At 38.3% G+C, this 17808-nt stretch overlaps 1 pseudogene; it reads left to right on the forward strand.

The window, feature by feature from the left end:
• Window positions 1-2190: 2190 nt before the first annotated feature.
• LOC118660213 lies at window positions 2191-15339 on the forward strand (annotated as a pseudogene).
• The last annotated feature ends 2469 nt before the right edge of the window (window positions 15340-17808 follow it).

The following is a 17808-nucleotide window of genomic DNA, read 5'->3' on the forward strand; positions in this document are numbered from 1 at the left end:
AACAATTTCCTTCTTTCCTCCTTTAATATGCAGAACATTTAGGTTTATAGAAACGCTCAGGTCCACTTTGAGAGTTCTGTGGCTCAGCCATTTCCTTTGGCGGTAAACCTGTTGTACTCAGCTTAAATCCCAAAGAGTTCTGAGAGAGGTTCAGTCCACATGGCCTGGTCTCACCTTTCATCAAGGTGAGTTCCTGCTTTCCCCACACAAACAAGGACCGCTCTGTCACACAGTCAGCATGCTAACAGAGAAGCCATGGCTCCTATTAGTTCAAAGGGACACGTTTCTTAAGAGAAGAGTTTCCTGCAGCTTCCCCCGAAGCCAGCATTTTCAAGAGTTCATATAATCACTTTGGTGAACATCCAGGGCCTAACTGCTCCTCCAAGGCAATTACTTATACTTGAATTTCTCAAGTTAGAGGTTAATTTATTTTAAAATAAACTTATATGTCATTTATTTTACTGAAGTACAAGTAGTTTTATTAAAAGATGTTAAACATAAAAATAACCTATATAAAATGCTATGAATATTAAATGGAACACACCCTAAAGAAAAGCATTTCCAACAGTAAGCAATTATTCATATATTCATCTATATGGTATCTGTTACTCAATATTATCAATTTCTTGAGAAAGCATAGAGGAAAATGGCAACATGGTTATTGTGGGCTCCTTTCATGAATAACAAATTGTTTGTATAAGAAAAACATAAAATCATGAAAGAACTGGTACAGTCTCATTTCTGACTTTTTCAGTTATTTATTGTCTGTGAAAAAAAAGTCAGCAAGCATTTCTTTTTTGCAACTCCTAGAAATCTATGTGTGTGTGTGTGTTTATTTATAAATATAAATTTTTTTTCATATCAGGGAATATGGGGGCAAAACATTTTTTCAGCAATGTCTTTTCACATGCTATTTAAATTTAGGTAAATAATACTAGAAATTTCATTTTCCTTGTACCAATATATACTCATAAACCTGTAGTACATAAGTTTTTGAAAAAATATTTACTATGTGATTTATAAAATTTTAAGTTTCAGGGTATGAAATAACACTATCTTTAAAACCTATATAAAACAAAAATGCCACAACGAACAATTTTCATCATATGTTGTAACGTGACTGTAGCATATGAGGAAAAAGGCATCACATTGTTTATGAAAAAACAATTCTTGTAGATACACTTGGAAAACTGCAAACATTCATAAACAGTTACTCTTTGGGGATAGAGAAAAACTGCCATTAAACAGGTGTTAGAATTTAAATGACATCTCATTAGTGACTCCTTTTTGCAGCTCTGAGACAAATAAAACCTTCATTTAAAAGCATTAGTGCTATTCCTAAGGGTTTCTGGTATCATAATGTTCTGTTTTATGAAGATATTTAGCTTCTTCTAGCATTCTTGCTTATTTATACAAAATAAACCAATTGCATTTCCAAGTTTAGCTGAGTGTGAAGTCAGGGGGTGAATAAGGCCTTTGCCATGCTGTAAATACCCTTGCCCCTCCCTCACTTCAGAGAATCTTGGAGGTTGGAACACAGCCTGAAAAACAAAGGTATTTTTGAGAATCATTTCCAAATAGAGAGTCCTTGTATCTTTTGCCTTCTGTTAAAAAAAAACATCATATAAAACACAGATTTTCTTGATGTGAAAGTCATGAACTATTTCTCCAAGTCCATTTTCCATGTAAAATGTGAGTCTATCTTAATAATTCAAGAATTACACCAGAGTGGGTAGCTATTGAAAATTTATCTGCTAATTGGGAAGTTTTTTCACACTGTCATTTTACACTAGTGTTACAATGACAATCTCAATTTCTCAAATATGAACCCAAAGACTAGCACATAGAAAGCCCCAATAATCAAGCCAGGATTATAGGAATTCATTCATTTCATTGCCTTGAAAAGCTACCCAATCCCTTATTTAGTTCAGCTGACTGGGATCCATGGAATTCCACAGTTCTATATGGTATTAGGGAAAGCCTCTGCTAAGACAAAGAGCAAGGAGACATATACTTCCAGTAGTTGCTTCCCTACAAAAATACTAATTATTATTGAGTATTGGGTATAGGAAATGCAGTGATATGTTTTGAAAAAGTAAAGACAATTAGATCAGATCTGGCCCAGAAGGATCTTAAAATTGAATAGGGGCAAAGACAGTGGAAAAAGAAGGGATAAGATAATCTGCAAGCATGTATAATATGATTAAGACCATTGAACGGTTAGAAAATGCAAGGGGTGAAGTTCATGGAAGAAAAGATGACATTGGGCTGGGAGAATCAGAAGAGGAGATAGCATTTGAAATGGATTTTACTGGGTGAGGATGATTTCATGGAAAGTGGGTGGGTTTATGGAAATATAGGCTCTGTTCAAGGACTTCACAGGAGATATGGAAGTCCCTGGGTGCCAGGCTCATGAGCATACCCTGAATTTGTTAGGGACATGGAGTCTGAAACCTTTGAGAAAGACAAAAACACGTGTAGGAAAATTATTTCAAAGGAAGAAGAAAATAAAGGTGACAGGACTCCTAGGAAGGCTAATTTTGGCATGGAGGCAAGAAGTCTGAAGCTTGATAAAGGAGATTAATAGTGTGAGAGACAATGAGGAAGAAGTCACTGACATTGCAAAGCTAGATTCTAGTGAATGTGGCAAATGATTGAAGAACAAGGAGTTAATAAGGACTCTGAAGACCCTTGACTGGGAGTCTTAAGGTAGAAGGAGGTGGTAGTTTGGGGAAGATGGGAGGAGAGGTTTTGGATATACTGAGTATGAGACATTAGCAGAGAATTTGAGTAGATTGTGCAATGTGACAATGCTGATAAGTTTCCCAAATGAAAAGGTAAATTTCAATAACTTTCTATGCCAGGATCTTAGACTGCAAAAAAATTATGTCACAGCTTACACAGAGGAGCTGAGATTTAGAGATTTATGATTTAGAGAAAATCTGAGCTTCCTGTGACTATTATTAATCCAATTCTTAATGATAAAAGTGAAGCTGGAGACAGAATTCCCTGGGCTAGACTTGCAAGCAAATATCTGCATAGAAATGAAACCACAAGAATCAATAGTATCCAGAGGGAAAAGGTATAAAAGTGGGCAAAAGTATAAAGTTGAAAAAAAGGGAAAAGGTAGAATCATGGAGACATAGACAGGAGCCAAGTCAGAAAACCTGAATTCAATTTTACAATGGATTAGGATGTATTTAGTTACTGTTTATACATTTGGTGAATAAAAATAACAAAAAGAAATAATGATATTACTTATGTAACATTGCTTATTGAAATAATTGCTAAATATATTCCAGTTGATTTGACAAGGTTATAACACTGTGATCATTTCAAATTATCATCCAATTCTCATTTAATCATGCAGCTTAAGCAAACTACAGAGCCTAGAAAAAAAGTGGAAGAACAGAAACCAAAGGCAGTTCAAACACAGTAAGTGACATTTATTCTGAAAGAACAAGTTACAGGCTGCATGGAAAAAAAAAATGTTCCTGCTGAAATCAGCTTATATTACAAAATACATGACCCTGTGACCTAAACATTGGAACACTAGTCTAGGATAACTCTAGAACAGCAGAATATAAATATGTGTATGTGTGACATTTAAAACATATTCCGCTTTGAATATAATGAATAGGTATGCTTTCTTGTTCACTGGCTGTATTCTTGCCTCATCCAGGAAATGAATTAAAAATTGATGGGTTGCCCTGCCCAGTGTGGCTCAGTTGGTTGGGCATCATCCCATGCACTGAGAGGCTGCTGTTCAATTTTCAGTCAGGGCACATGCCAGGGCTCAATCCCCAGGAGGGCGTGCAGGAGGCAGCCACTCTGATCTTTGTTTTACTCTCACATCAATATTTTTCTCTCTCCCTCTCCTTTCCTCTCTCTCTAAAAAATCAATTTAAAATATTTTAAAAAATTATGGGAAGGATGAAATCAAAGAAATAAAAAGGGTACATAATAAAATGTCCCAGACATCTATAAATACCAATTTGGTCTTTTTATTATGGCTAAAGCTTAAAAATACTTCATGTTAGATCTCCTGGGCCTTCTCTCTGCATTTTTCTCACGTCCATACTCAGGTGACCTCTACCTTAACATAACCATCGTTCTCTCAGCTCCAATTCACACTTTCTCTGTTGTTTATATCTTTCTGTAAATCCAAGTCAACATATAACTAACTCCTAATCCTCATTCACTTCTCTAGAACAGATCAAATGAAATTTTAATAATTATTATCATGTCCACTGGCATCTTCCAATTTACCATGCCTTTTATATATATTATCTCACTAGATTTGTAAACTGAATTAAAAAATAATAATTTTCTTTGTGGCCATTCTTATTATTTCTTAGGTTTTATGTATAACAAATGGTTGGATAAAAGTTTTTACCCATTTCATAGAAGAATTTGAGGGATTATGGAACAAATGGAGATGTTTGAGCAATGGGAATAACAGGAACCCCTAAAATCTCTTACACCACACACCACTCTAGCCACCACATCTGAACCAAACTGCCCTTGTGGTAGAGCACATGGAGTGGGGAGATCTAGAGCTTTTTAGTGCTTGCCAGGGAAGACCTTCCCTATTTGGGTAACAGAAAAGGTGGCTCCAACAATACAATATTAAGCATCTCATTCCTGGTTATCCTAACCTCCTCCTTCCTCAACATTTTCCTCCATAAAGGAAAAATCTTATTTCTTCAATTTTTCATACTTATGTGCTTTCTTTTTTTCTCCCCTTTAATATTTTTACTTAGCTGGTTCAGTCATTTTAAACAGTAAATGAGTATAACTCTACTGATTTGCTTGGTTTGTGCACACAAAACTCTGCACTGGGACCTCCTAATCCTCAACCCAGCCTCTAGGCATTGGAACCATCCCTACCTAATGGTATAGATTTAGGGAGCCTCCTCTCCTTGGGTTTGACAGGTACCATCAAGCGCTCACTCTGTCGGTCAGCTCTAACTTGTATTTTCTAGGCCCAAACCTCCGAGTTAGGCTCCATACTTGGGATCTGAGTCTGTTGGTCCTAGCCTTTACATTGGGGCAGTTTTGACTCTAGGACAGTGAGTCGTAACTTGTAATCCTGCAGCCATGAAAACTCACTTCCAAGCTGTGGCCTGGCCATGTGTGGCCCAAGTCCCTGATGCCCTCCTCCCTACTCATGGCCCATTCTTCTCTCAGATTTACAAATGAGATGAGAAAGTAGATGCCAAGAGGTTGTAGAACTGGTTGAAGGCAATGCAGTTAAAAAGTAAATGGCAAGGCCAAGATTCAAATCAAAATTAAATTAACTGAAGAGTCCGTAATCTTTCCCCATACCTCCAAAGCACACAAACACACGTACATACAAACAACAGTTCCCAAAAAGGCTGCTTTTCATAACACACTGCAAGAGTCAGCATGATAGTCCTCAAATAAAAATAAAATAAGCATTAAATACAAGTCAATAACTGTATTAATGTTGCTGAATAAACACAGATAAATTTAGGGTCCCACCTAGGTATCTAATTCCTTATTTCTCCTTTAGACAGCTTTTTTCATAAGCCCCAAATGCTATTTTAAAGATATATAAAAAGCTTTTTTAATTCACATTTCAAAAGAAAGATCCACAAACAGAGCTAATACCTGCCATTTTACAGACCTTGACTTTCAGCCCTTATATTTTCTTACATGTAGTCAAGTGTATTTTTAAATATATGTTCACATTTACATTATTCCCATTAGAGGTTTCTTTTATGGTCATACATGAGTCTCAGTTTCACCAAGAGAAAATCAGATATTTAATTTTTCTCCTGTTTCTCTTAGCCACAAGAAGAAAAAAAAGACAAACTTGACCCAAAATAATTATTAGCACATTAAAAATTCTATATCCTCTGAGGTGTAACCTGTTTGCTTCTTTAAAAAAATATTGCCCTGAATGTTTGGTGGCTTGGAATCCCACCTGAAATAAAATACTGGTGGAAAGAGTGTTTTCTTTGTTAAATAAGATTCAAAACAATGCTTTTCAGACCAGGTCAAACTTTTAAATAAATGTGTTAAAGGAAACAGGACCTTGTGTCTTTTAAAAGCAAAATTTAGTTTATTATTTTATTGATTTTCAATAGATATATTAATATAATTGTCCAATGATGTGTTTGTAAATCAAACCAAAACTACAGAAGGAGAGCAAGAAAAGCAAGAAATTAATAAATGAAAAATATTTTAAGCCAGAGTTAGTCTACTCTCTCATTATTATATGGTCTAAGATCCCTATCAAAATATATTTAATCATTCAAGTATACAATTCTAAATTTCTGCTAAGAAGAATGGCTAAAATTCTTTTTAGTTTTAAACTTCCTATAACACTGTCAACTCTTTCTCTAATCATTCAGAATTCTTTGGAAATATTAGAAGAAAAACTCTCCCAGAGCAACAACCACCACCAGCTTTCTAAAAAGCTAAAATGCTGCATCACTTTTATTTAAACTCCTTAGGAATGTTAGCATTCTATACCTGCGTCATATTCTCTGGGCTACTAAAGTTCTTACATATGGGTCTGATATGAACATTGCTTGGGATTATATACCAATTAGTGAAGATCCATTCCAAGCAGCCTATTTGCTTTCCCCCCTTCCTTTCTTCCTTTTTTTTTTTTAAGGGGGTAAAAACTGTTTTATATCGACAACCATCTGTGAGCCTGTCTTTCAGGCCATCAAACTCTACCATCCATTACGGAGCCTTCCTCACCTCCGCTGCATGACAGCACAATAAAGATGACATACTAATTCAATGACTTGTAATTTCAGCTAAACAAAGACAAGTGCTGCAGCTTCTTCTTTTGTGTTAGCAGTGCCGTATCGGCAAAGCCAGCTATGCAAACATAGCACTGGGAGGGTTTTATGACAGCAGTTGAATGGGGAGACTAGCTTGGTGTTGCTTTTTATGGTTTTTGGCTCCATAATTTCTGGCTCTGTGCTGCTGGCCATGGCTATTGTGTCTGGATTCTGTGTCAGCAGCAGCTAATTGTTCCAATAATGTTTATCATAGGGATCCACCAGGGAGCTGTATATGTGGAGATAAGCTACAGGGCAATGATATACACTATCTTTCTGATCTCTATACACACTGTTTTTGCCTCATGCCAAAAAGCTTTTTAGGTCCCTAGTCTTAACACACACACACACACACACACCAGCTTAATCATCGTGCCAACAATAGTGTCTAAGGGGATGTAATCAGGTTCCTCTGATAATCTTAGCAACACATGAAAGTCATGCGCAAAAGCAGTAATTGAAGCAGTTGGTTCATTCTACCACCTGCTGTTGAAGTCACAGGTTAATCTAAATGAGGTCCCCTTCCGATGAAGCAGTATGTGAGGCACTTTTTATATCATAAATGTGCATTACAGAAGCTTCACAAAATAATAAAGTAACAGTTCATTTAATGAACTGTGTGGAGTATCCCAGGCTTGTCCAGCTTCTCCCACTGCTGGCGGATGGCATATCCAAGTGTAAATTCTGTCCTCATGTCTATACCCCAGTGCACACTTCAGTTTGCATATGGTTCCAGACAATGGGAGTTCCTGAGACAGATGCCCAAATGTAACTAAACGTCAGGCAATCACGGGAATCAGCTGCGGGAAAGGGAAACATTTTTCTTTGTCTGCTTTTGATGCTGTTTCCCCCAAGATTACTAAATAGAATGTTGACAGTGTAAAAATAGTTTTAGAATCAACAATTAAGCATCTTGCCATCGTCTACATTAGCCCATGTGTAAGGGATACATTTTTCTAATTAAACTTTTAACACCTGATTTCCATTTAAAATTTTCCTCAACTACTTTCCATGAGGTCTTTATCTGACAAAGAATACTAAGATTACACAGTATGCTGCTCTTCTAACAGGCAATTTCTTTAACAAAAGTGATTTTAAAAAATTATGGGGACTGTCAAAATAAGGCTTTAATGAAAAAATTTAAATATAGGAGAAATGACACCTTAAGATTAAAATGTGTTCCTGCTTTTAAGCTACTTCATGGAATGAGAGCCAGCTCCGCATCAGATGCTAAACTAGGTAGCATTATCTTATTTAAGTCTCAAAGCCAGTCACTGAAATTGGTGTTATGTCTGGAAAAGCTGAGGAAACTAGGGAGGCTGCATAATAATTCAAGTTTCTGGGTAAATTATGAGCTTTGACTGGAAACCAAGTCAGCCTGAGTTCAAAACACAATGTGCACTTTTCCCACCAGGATAAACTGATACTCATTCTGAATTAGGCATTTATGTTAGGGTCATGAAAGGGAATCAATTTGTGAACATAAATTGGCATATCCCTGAATTTAGTAGTGGCTGGGGTTGGGGGAGGGGCAGAGCAGAATTACGGGACCAGGAGCAATATCTGATCAAATAAACAATATATTAATTTAACCTAATTCTGTAGCGTAATAATAAGTGGTTAACAGAGTGACTACAATATTGAAGGTATGCAATAAATGTTTGCCAAATTATAATGGATGAACAGATTAATCAAACAATATTAATAAATGCAACCACAGAAGCTACTGCACTTAGGAGTGCTTACTATGTGCCAGACAGCATTCTCACTTTATATATATTTTGTCTTACATCCTTACAACAATCTGCTAAAATTGGAATTGTTATCCCCATTTTACAGGTGAGGATATAAGCCTCGGACACATTAGATCACTTGCTCATGGCTACCTTAGCAGGAGAGTGCAAGAGTCCAAGATTTGACTCCATAATCTGATGCCTCAAAGCTCTTACCAGAAAAATTAATAATTGAATTTAAAAATAATATGAACATTACAATTATCTTTGGTCGTCAAAGATTCTTACATTGCCTTCAAAGATAGCAGCCCTCAGTCCATAAAAGTAATCAGAAGAATTTTAATAATATAGAGCTAATTTTGTTTAGACATTTAGTGTAAACTTTCTCAGTAGCCAAGATCTTTGAAAACAAATCCAAAAGTTATTTTGTGGATATCAGCAAACTGATTTTAAAGTTTATTATTATATGCAGAGACACAATGTGGTACTAAAGAAAGCTGGAGAATATTCTTTGAATATTCTAGAGATCTTTGAAAACAAATTTTATTTACATCTGTCTCAATTATTTTAAGTGGAGGCTAGAAAAATAGAATATGTTACCTTTAAATACTTATCTAGGACAATGTACCTGTACTAATTGGATGCCAATTTTTCTAGAAATTCTTTCTGTGATAGACTTAAAGTATATGAACCTGAAAAGCTCTAGGAATGTCCATAGCTCTCAATATCATGTTGAAATGTCTTATGCAACTGCTCATCACAAAAGGTGCATTCATGAGCCTCAGTATTAATTTTCTGTTATTTAAGGCTTGAAGAGGACTCATAATGGCATTCTGTTTGGAGAGAGAGAAAAAAACACCACCACCCAAAGTAAGCCGCTTTTAGAGAGGATTTTATTTCTGTTTTCCTTTTCAGTGATAAATTCATTTCAGGTACCTGATACTATTTAACTGTAATTAAATAATCATTTAAAGTCTACCTACTTATTAATACTGTTGCTGGAATTGATTAAATTAGAACATTCACACAAAAAAATTATAACTTATTCCTATGGGTCCTGTAATAACACTCTATGGTTTTCCACCACACTTTGATTGGTCTACTCACCTATAATTTATTACTGAAAAATATGTTTGACAATTTATAAAGTTATATTTTACAATTTTCAACTCTTCATTTTCTGCTTAGAATTAAACACATTAGCCTTTTATTTATTCTTTATTTCTTTTTATCCTTACCCAAGAATATGTTTTATTGATTTTAGAGAGAGGAAGGGGGGAGGAGAGAGAGAGACAGAGAGAGAGAGATCAGTTGCCTCTGAAATGCCCCCAACCCGGCGATCAAAGAGGCAACCTAGATATGTGCCCTCACTGGGAATCTAATCTGCAACCTTTTGGTGCACAGGATGCCCCAACGAACTGAGGCATCTAGTCAGGGCAACACATTAGCTTTTTAAAGTACAACTCAAGTCAGGGCTTCTGGTTTCTGATCCAAATGTAAGAGACTTGGGTGCTGTCACTCCATCCTAACAATTCAAAAGCTAAACAAACTTAAAAATCAACTTTCTTTGATCTATGAAAAAAGTGAGGTTATAGGGCAAATTCATGGACAGAAAAACTAAATATTGTCAAAAATCTCAGTTCTGCTGAACTTATTCTAGATTCAACATAATCCTAATCAAATATCCAAAAGTTATTTTGTGGATCTCAGCAAACTGATTTCAAAGTTTACTAGTATATGCAGAGATGCAAGAACTAGAATAGCAAGCTCTATATTGAAGGAAAAGAACAAAGTTGAAGGACTGACACTTCTTGACTTCAAGACTTAGTATAAATATACTTTAATCAAGATAGTGTTGTAATGATGAAAGAATAGACTCAGAGATCAATGAAGCCTAGAGATAGATTCACATAAATACAGCCAACTGAACTTTGACAAAAGTGCAAAGATAATACAATAGAGCAAAAATAGTCTTTTCAACAAAAAGTATTGGAACAACTTAACATCCATGTGCAAAAAAATGAACCTAGACACACACCTTACACTCTTCACAAAAATTAAGACAAAATTGATCATAGACCTAAATGTAAAATGCCAAACTATAAAACCCCTGAAACATAGCATACAGAAAATGTAGGTATGGTGATGACCTTTTCCACGCAACACAGAAGATAAGATCAATGGAGGAAAAAATTAATAAGGTTGACTCCATTAAAATTAAAAACTTCTACTCTACAAAAGGCACTGTCAAGAAAATGAAAAGACAAGCCACAGATTATGAGAAAATATTTGCAAAGGACACATCTGCTATAGGTCTGTTATTCAAAATACAAAAGGAATTCTTAAAGTCAACAACAATAAGAAAACAATTTGATTTAAAACTGGGCCAAAGACCTGAACAGACACCTCACCAAAAAAGATATGCAGATGGCAAGTAAGTTTAGGAAACTATGTTCAACATCATGCATTTTTAGGGAAATGAAAATTAAAACAACAATAAGATGCTACTATATACCTATTAGAATGGTCAAATGCCAAAACACTGGCTACACCAAATCCTGACAAGGACGTAGAGCAACAGGAAATCTCATAAATTGCTGGTAGAAAAGCAAAATGATTCAACCACCTTGGAACACAGTTTGGCAGTCTCTTACAAAACTAAACATATTTTATCATATGATCCAGCAATTAGACTGAAGTGTAATTTACTCAAGGAATTGAATACTTCTGTCAACAGAAACACCTGCACACTGATGTTTGTAGCAGATTTATTCATAATTGCAGAAACTTGATAGCAATCAAGATGACCTTCATTAGGTGAATGGATTAAAAAAAAACTGTGGTACATCCAGATAATGGAATATCATTCAGTGCTTAAAAAATAAATTATCAAGCCATGAAGATACATGATAGAAACCTAAATGCATATTAAGTGCATGAAGCCACACCATATTTTCGAACTCCAACTATATGACATTTTAGAAAGGACAAAACTTTGAAGACAATACAAAGATTAGTGGTTTCCAGGGTTTATGTAGAGGCAGGAATAAATAGGCAGTACACAAGGATTTGGGGGACAATTAAAATATTCTATATCATACCGCATGGTGGATACATATAATTTGCATTTGTCAAAACCCATGAAATATACAAAATTAAGAGAGAACCCTAATGTAATCTATGGATTTGGGTGATAATGTTGTGTCAATGTAGGTCCATAAATTCTAACAAATATACCTCTGGTGAGGGATATTGATAGTGGGGGAGGTTGATTGTGTGTGTGTATGTATATGTGTGTGTGTGTGTTGTGTGTGTGTAACAAGCATATCAATCTCATGTTAAATGAGGCATGTGGCCCACCGGCCACGAGTTTGACATGCTTGGACAGGGAGTATAATTGGAACTATACTTTCCACTCAATTTTCCTGTGAACCTAAAACTGATCTAAAATAAAATGTATTAAATATGAAAAAAATAAAAGTCAAAAGTTTTGAAAAAATTAAGGGGAGAAATCTATCCTTCATTTGCTGTCAAGCAGCCTAGTTAAAATCTAAATCTAGCCTTATCATTTCCCTGCTGAAAATCCTTATCTGAACAAGTATGGTGTGTTCATGAGATGATTTTAAGAAATACATGGATAACTCTAAATGTTTAACTGTAATGTATATATTGTAGAGCATATTAGAAAAGTAAAAACTAGCAGAACAAAAACAAAAAGAAGTTGCATGACCATTTGCTGATTCTGACAACTAGATTACTTATCTCTATATCATGGTAACCTGTACATTTTTCAATAGTCCATTAACACTCAATTCCTTATAAAGCATCCTTATTTTCCATCAGTATACACTATAAAACTAGGGGTATTTGTTATATTGGGGGAGAATTTTAACCACTTGACTGTTAAGCCAATTAACATTTAAAAATGTTCTAGCTCACAGCCTAAGTTCCTAACAACAACATAAAATGTTTATAGTATTCAAAATATTTGAAAATGATTTAAAGTAATCATAAAATAAGCATAGCTGCAATTAAAATATATTAGAGTCATAGAAAATAGAGCTCTTTTATACCTGGTGAAATCAAATTAAAAGTAAAACTTTTTCACCAGTCTTTTTATAACTCAGTGCTTAAAGAAATCACCTATAAAGTATATGTGTGTGACTATATATATATATATATATATATATATGTATGTGTGTATGTATGTATGTGTGTGTATGTATGTATATGTATGTGTATATATATGTGTGTGTGTGTATGTATGTGTGTATGTATGTATATATATATATATATATATATATATATATATATATATATAATTCCAGAGAGGAAGGGGAGGGAGAGAAGGCTAGAAACATCAATAACATCAATGATGAGCGAGAATCATCAATTGGCTGCCTCCTGCACACCCCTGACTGGGTATCAAGCCTGCAACCCAGGCATGCGCCCTGACCTGGAATTGAACCGTGACCTTCTGGTCTATAGGTTGATGCTCAACCACTGAGCCATGCAGGCTGGGAAAAGGTAATTCTTTATATTCACCCTTTTTCCTGTTTTGAAGTTTCATCATCTCTTGATTTTACTAGCCTTTTTCTAATTGGTTTAACTATAATATTATCGATTGCTATGTAGCCGTAACATGACTTTTTCTTTGGCATGGAAACATGGAAGCTGCTAAAACAAAGGTCTAGCATGTCCAGTCTTTGAAGTGAAGGCCCTGCCCATTCTCAGGAAAGATCAGGAAGTAAGAGGAATGTTTCTCTTCTTTCCTTACATTATGGTATTGTTATGTAATAGAGGATCCTATCTACCAGGACTAGAACATCACTGCCAACTAAGCCTGGCAAAGTACTGACTGGCCCTGGAAAATAAATTGTTATGGAGTTTCATGAACCAGGAAAAGGGTACCAGGGGCTCCACATGGAGCTCAAGCTGGGGCTGGAACAGTGACATAATCTAGGATCCCACAAGGCCAAGGAGTTGGGTCTTACAAAATGAGTAATCTGTTAAGTCCTCAAGTTCACAACTATTCTATATAATAAAAGGCTAATATGCAAATTGACCAAACAGTGGAAGACCGGTTGCTATGACACACACTGCTGCAGCCAACCAGCGATCAACCCCAATGGTCCCCCACAACTGCCCTTGGCCCCTCACCGCCCCTCCCCCCTGCCAGCCCATCCCATTGGCCTTCCCCATGCCCACTCAGAGCCTAGGCATTAAGTGTCTGCCTCCCCCCACCTTGGTCTCAGGGGCCGAGGCTGCTCCAGTGGGCGAGCTGTGCCCACATCTACAGCGCCCTGGACCAGACAGCTTGCAAGATCAACCTGGCTAAGTTCACCCATGGCAAGTGCTCCACCCTCAACATGGCTGAGCTGGCAGACCAGGGCCTGGACATCCCGCTGTTGGACAACATCAACTCCAGCTTCCCAGCCAAGGGCAAGCTCTTCCTGCACCCCGTGGGTCATGTGGCCTGGGCTGCCAAAGTGGCACAGCCTACTCCTTGGTGGCCCCAGATGAGGTGCCCCACTGACTAGACCTGCACCTGTTCCTAGGCCCGTGGTCAGCAAACCGCAGCTCGCGAGCCACATGCAGCTCTTTGGCCCCTTGAGTGTGGCTCTTCCACAAAATACCACGTGCAGGTGTGCACGTACAGTGCGATTGAAACTTTACGGCCCATACGCAGAAGTCAGTATTTTGTGGAAGAGCCACACTCAAGGGGCCAAAGAGCCACATGTGGGTCGCGAGCCACGGTTTGCTGAGCCGCAGTTTTCCGACCACTGTCCTAGGCCATGCCCTCACCTCTGCCGGCCCCATGAGGACTTTGTGTGGTCGGCATGGACTGCACGCTGTGCCAGGTGCCACAGAGCATGATGGACATGAGGACTGCGGCCTGTGGAACACCCTGGAGGCGTCGCTGGAGCTGCAGGGCCTGGGCCGCGTGGCCGACAACGCCCAGCGGCAGTGCGTGGGTTCCCCGCCGGCACCCTTGCCAGAGTCCATCAAGCGGGCCAAGGAGCTGGACCTCGCGGAGCTGGGCCTGCACCCCCTCTTAGCTTGTGCTTCGAGGAGGAGTTTCTGCAGCAGCTGAGGCTGGTGGACAGCATCAAGCAGTACTGCTCCCAGGCGACCATCTTTGAGATCAATGCCTCCAGCCAGGACCTGAGCAGCCAGGTGATGCGGGCCAAGCAGCAGAAGGATTGCAAGGCCATCGCCAGCTTCCAGCAGGGCTGGCAGGAGGGCCTGGCTGGCCCAACCCCGAGCTGCCCAGCACAGCAGGCGGAGCAGCCTGGGAAAGAGGAGGAGGATCAAGAGGCGGCGGGAGAGAGGGTGAAGGACGTCTTCACAGAGGTCGTGGGCCAGGACCTGAGCAGGGAGCCAAGAGGAGGAAGGAGGAGGCCCGGCCGCCAGACCAGGATGTCTATGTCCCCTATGGGCCCAAGGACTTGGACAGTGAACGGGCCTGAGCGTTGGTGGGGGTGGGGCGCCTTTGAGCAGCAGGTGGCTGGCGCTGTCCTGACCTGACTGGGGAAGAGGCCCAGAGCCTGACCAGGAGCCGGCAGCAGCCCAAGCAGGACCAGAAGAAGAAGCAGTTTGTGGGACAGTCAGGACAGGAGGACAAGAAGATCAAGACAGAAAGTGGTCACTACATCAGCAGCTCCTACAAGCGGGACCTCTACCAGAAGTGGAAGCAGAAACAGAAAACTGCCATAGGCTCAACACTGAGCCCCAGCGGCCGCCAGCAGTTAGCCCTGTCAGTGGTGCTATTTTGGCTGATCTGATCGGGGTATGTGCAGGAGGCAACCAAATGATGTGTCTTTCTCACATCCATGTTTCTCTCTCTGTCTGTTGCCTTCCCTTCTACTCTAAAAATCAATGAAAAATTTCCTCAGGTGAGGATTAACAACAACAACAACAAAAAAAAATATGCATACATTCTCACATATACATAAATACATGAATATTGGGGGGCTAGGGAGAGGGGCCCCACAGTTGTATGAATTTCATGCACCTGGCCTCTAGTATTATATAATCTCCACTTAATAAATAATGCCTCGATTTTACTTTTTATCCAACTTATTACTTGGAGCCTGTGCCTCTTATTCTTTCACATACTTACTAGACTGTACCAGCAAAAACTAAATCAGTGTCCCCTCCTGATCCTTGGCACATAGCCACATGTCTGCTACACAATAAACATAAACAAAACATGCACAGAAACATAAACCTATTTCAACTTACAATCTTTGTTGATTTTACAAATATCTCATTTCTCCCTTGTTAATGTGATAAGATTGCTTTCTATATCCTCTTACACCTATAGTGTTGTCCACTACACACATATATATACATACATACTATAAATTATATATATATATATATATATATATATATATTAGTTTATGAGAAATAGGAATCTTTTGAGAAAAATCACAATTGTGATCCAGAAATTTCATTAGTGTTTTAACAGTGATGCTTATAGAAGCTATGAAGTATATACTTGTTCTTGATTTTCCATTACATTAAGTGTATGTATTATATATCTTTTCTTTGTCACCGCCCAAAATCTTTTGAAAATTATCTCTAAATTCATAGTTCTCCAATTGTGCCTCTCTTTCTTTGGTGGCAGAATCCCAAAACAATATTCCCTGGTGTGACATATTAAGTATGATTTCCAGTGTGATAGGTTTAAGTATGAGTTCCAGTTCTTCATCCCTACCTTTATCCAATTCCTTTGCCAGGTGACTTTGCAGTCCCTCCTACTAGAAGTGGAATGTATGTCACTGTGACATTGAACTCAACCATGTGACTTGTATTAGCCAAAAAATGTAGCAAAAGGGAGAATCTGCCCATTCTGACCCAAGGCTAAAAGAGACACTATGTGTTTCTGCTTGCTTGCTTACAGTTTGCCATCACCATGAAAACTGTTTCCCTTTGGGTATCTGCTGCCCCTCAGCTCTAGCCCCAAAATGAGTACAACTGAATCCAGAGGAATTTAACCAACAGACAAAGAACCATGTCCAGCCATATCTAGACCACAAAGCAAAGCTTCCCAATTATGCCCCACCTACATGAGCTAACCTCAGCCACCTTGTACACGTGTGAGAGAAAAAAATGATGAGTGTTGTTTTAGGCCACTGAGTTTTGAGGCAGTATGTTATATACAAACACTATGCTACAAACAGCCCTTGATGCATTCAGTAATGATGCCCCAAGTTTCCCTGCTGCTATCCAGTAAGAACTGTGGGGCTAGAGTGAGGATTGCGGAAGCCATCACAGTTGTGAAGGCACAGTGTTTCAGTAGCTGTTAGAAGTGCTAGTTCCATAAGAGCTGAGATTCAGCATCAGCAACAAGTGAATTTCCATGAAACAATCTCTTGGCATGGTTTACTATTACTAGTTCGGTGGCATTTAACCCTGGTACACTGGCCTTCCCAGTAATTCTGTAAGCTAATTGATATCCTGAAATAAACATTATTCCATTAATTAACTAGAGTGGATTATGTTGAATTGAGACAGTAACTGCCTTACTTTTTTAAAGGAGTTCATTTTAATGATAGCAGTAAATTAAGTTGTAACCTATAAACATTAAAAAAATACTAAGAGAACACTATTAAGAACTATATCCCAACAACATTGACAAGTTAAAATCAAAACTTTACAAGGCTGACAAATTAAAATCAAAATCAAATTTTGGTTTGGGTATTTTTGTCTTATTTTTCTTTCTTATTTAGTTGCTATTCTTTTTTTGATAGTGAAATGCCAGTCAGATAACCAGAATTCAAGGCCCAACTCTACTTTGATCAATTGTTCAGTCTTCCATAGGTCATATAATCGCCTCAGGCCCCATTTTCCTCATTGGGAAAATGTGGGAAAGAACTAACAGCTGCTTTGAAGAAGCATTATTATTAATAACAAATATTATTATTAAAAACAACTTTAAATACTTTAAAACAAGGTCAGGATAAATATGTGCATGGATACACACACACACACACACACTAGAGGCCCAGTGCACAAATTCATGCAGGGGTGTGGTCCCTCAGCCTGGCTGGCGATCAGGGCTATTGGGGCCATCTCGCCCAATCCCGATCAGGGCCAATCTGGGCCAGCCAGCCAGGGAGGAGGGACCGTGGGAGGTTGGCCGGCTGAGGGAGGTTGGCTGTGGAAGTGCACTGACCACCAGGGGAAGCTCCTGCATTGAGTTTGCCCCTTGGTGGTCAGTGCACATCATAGCTACCGGCTGCTCG

Source organism: Myotis myotis, unplaced genomic scaffold (assembly GCF_014108235.1).
Source record: "Myotis myotis isolate mMyoMyo1 unplaced genomic scaffold, mMyoMyo1.p scaffold_m19_p_7, whole genome shotgun sequence".
NCBI lineage: Eukaryota > Metazoa > Chordata > Mammalia > Chiroptera > Vespertilionidae > Myotis > Myotis myotis.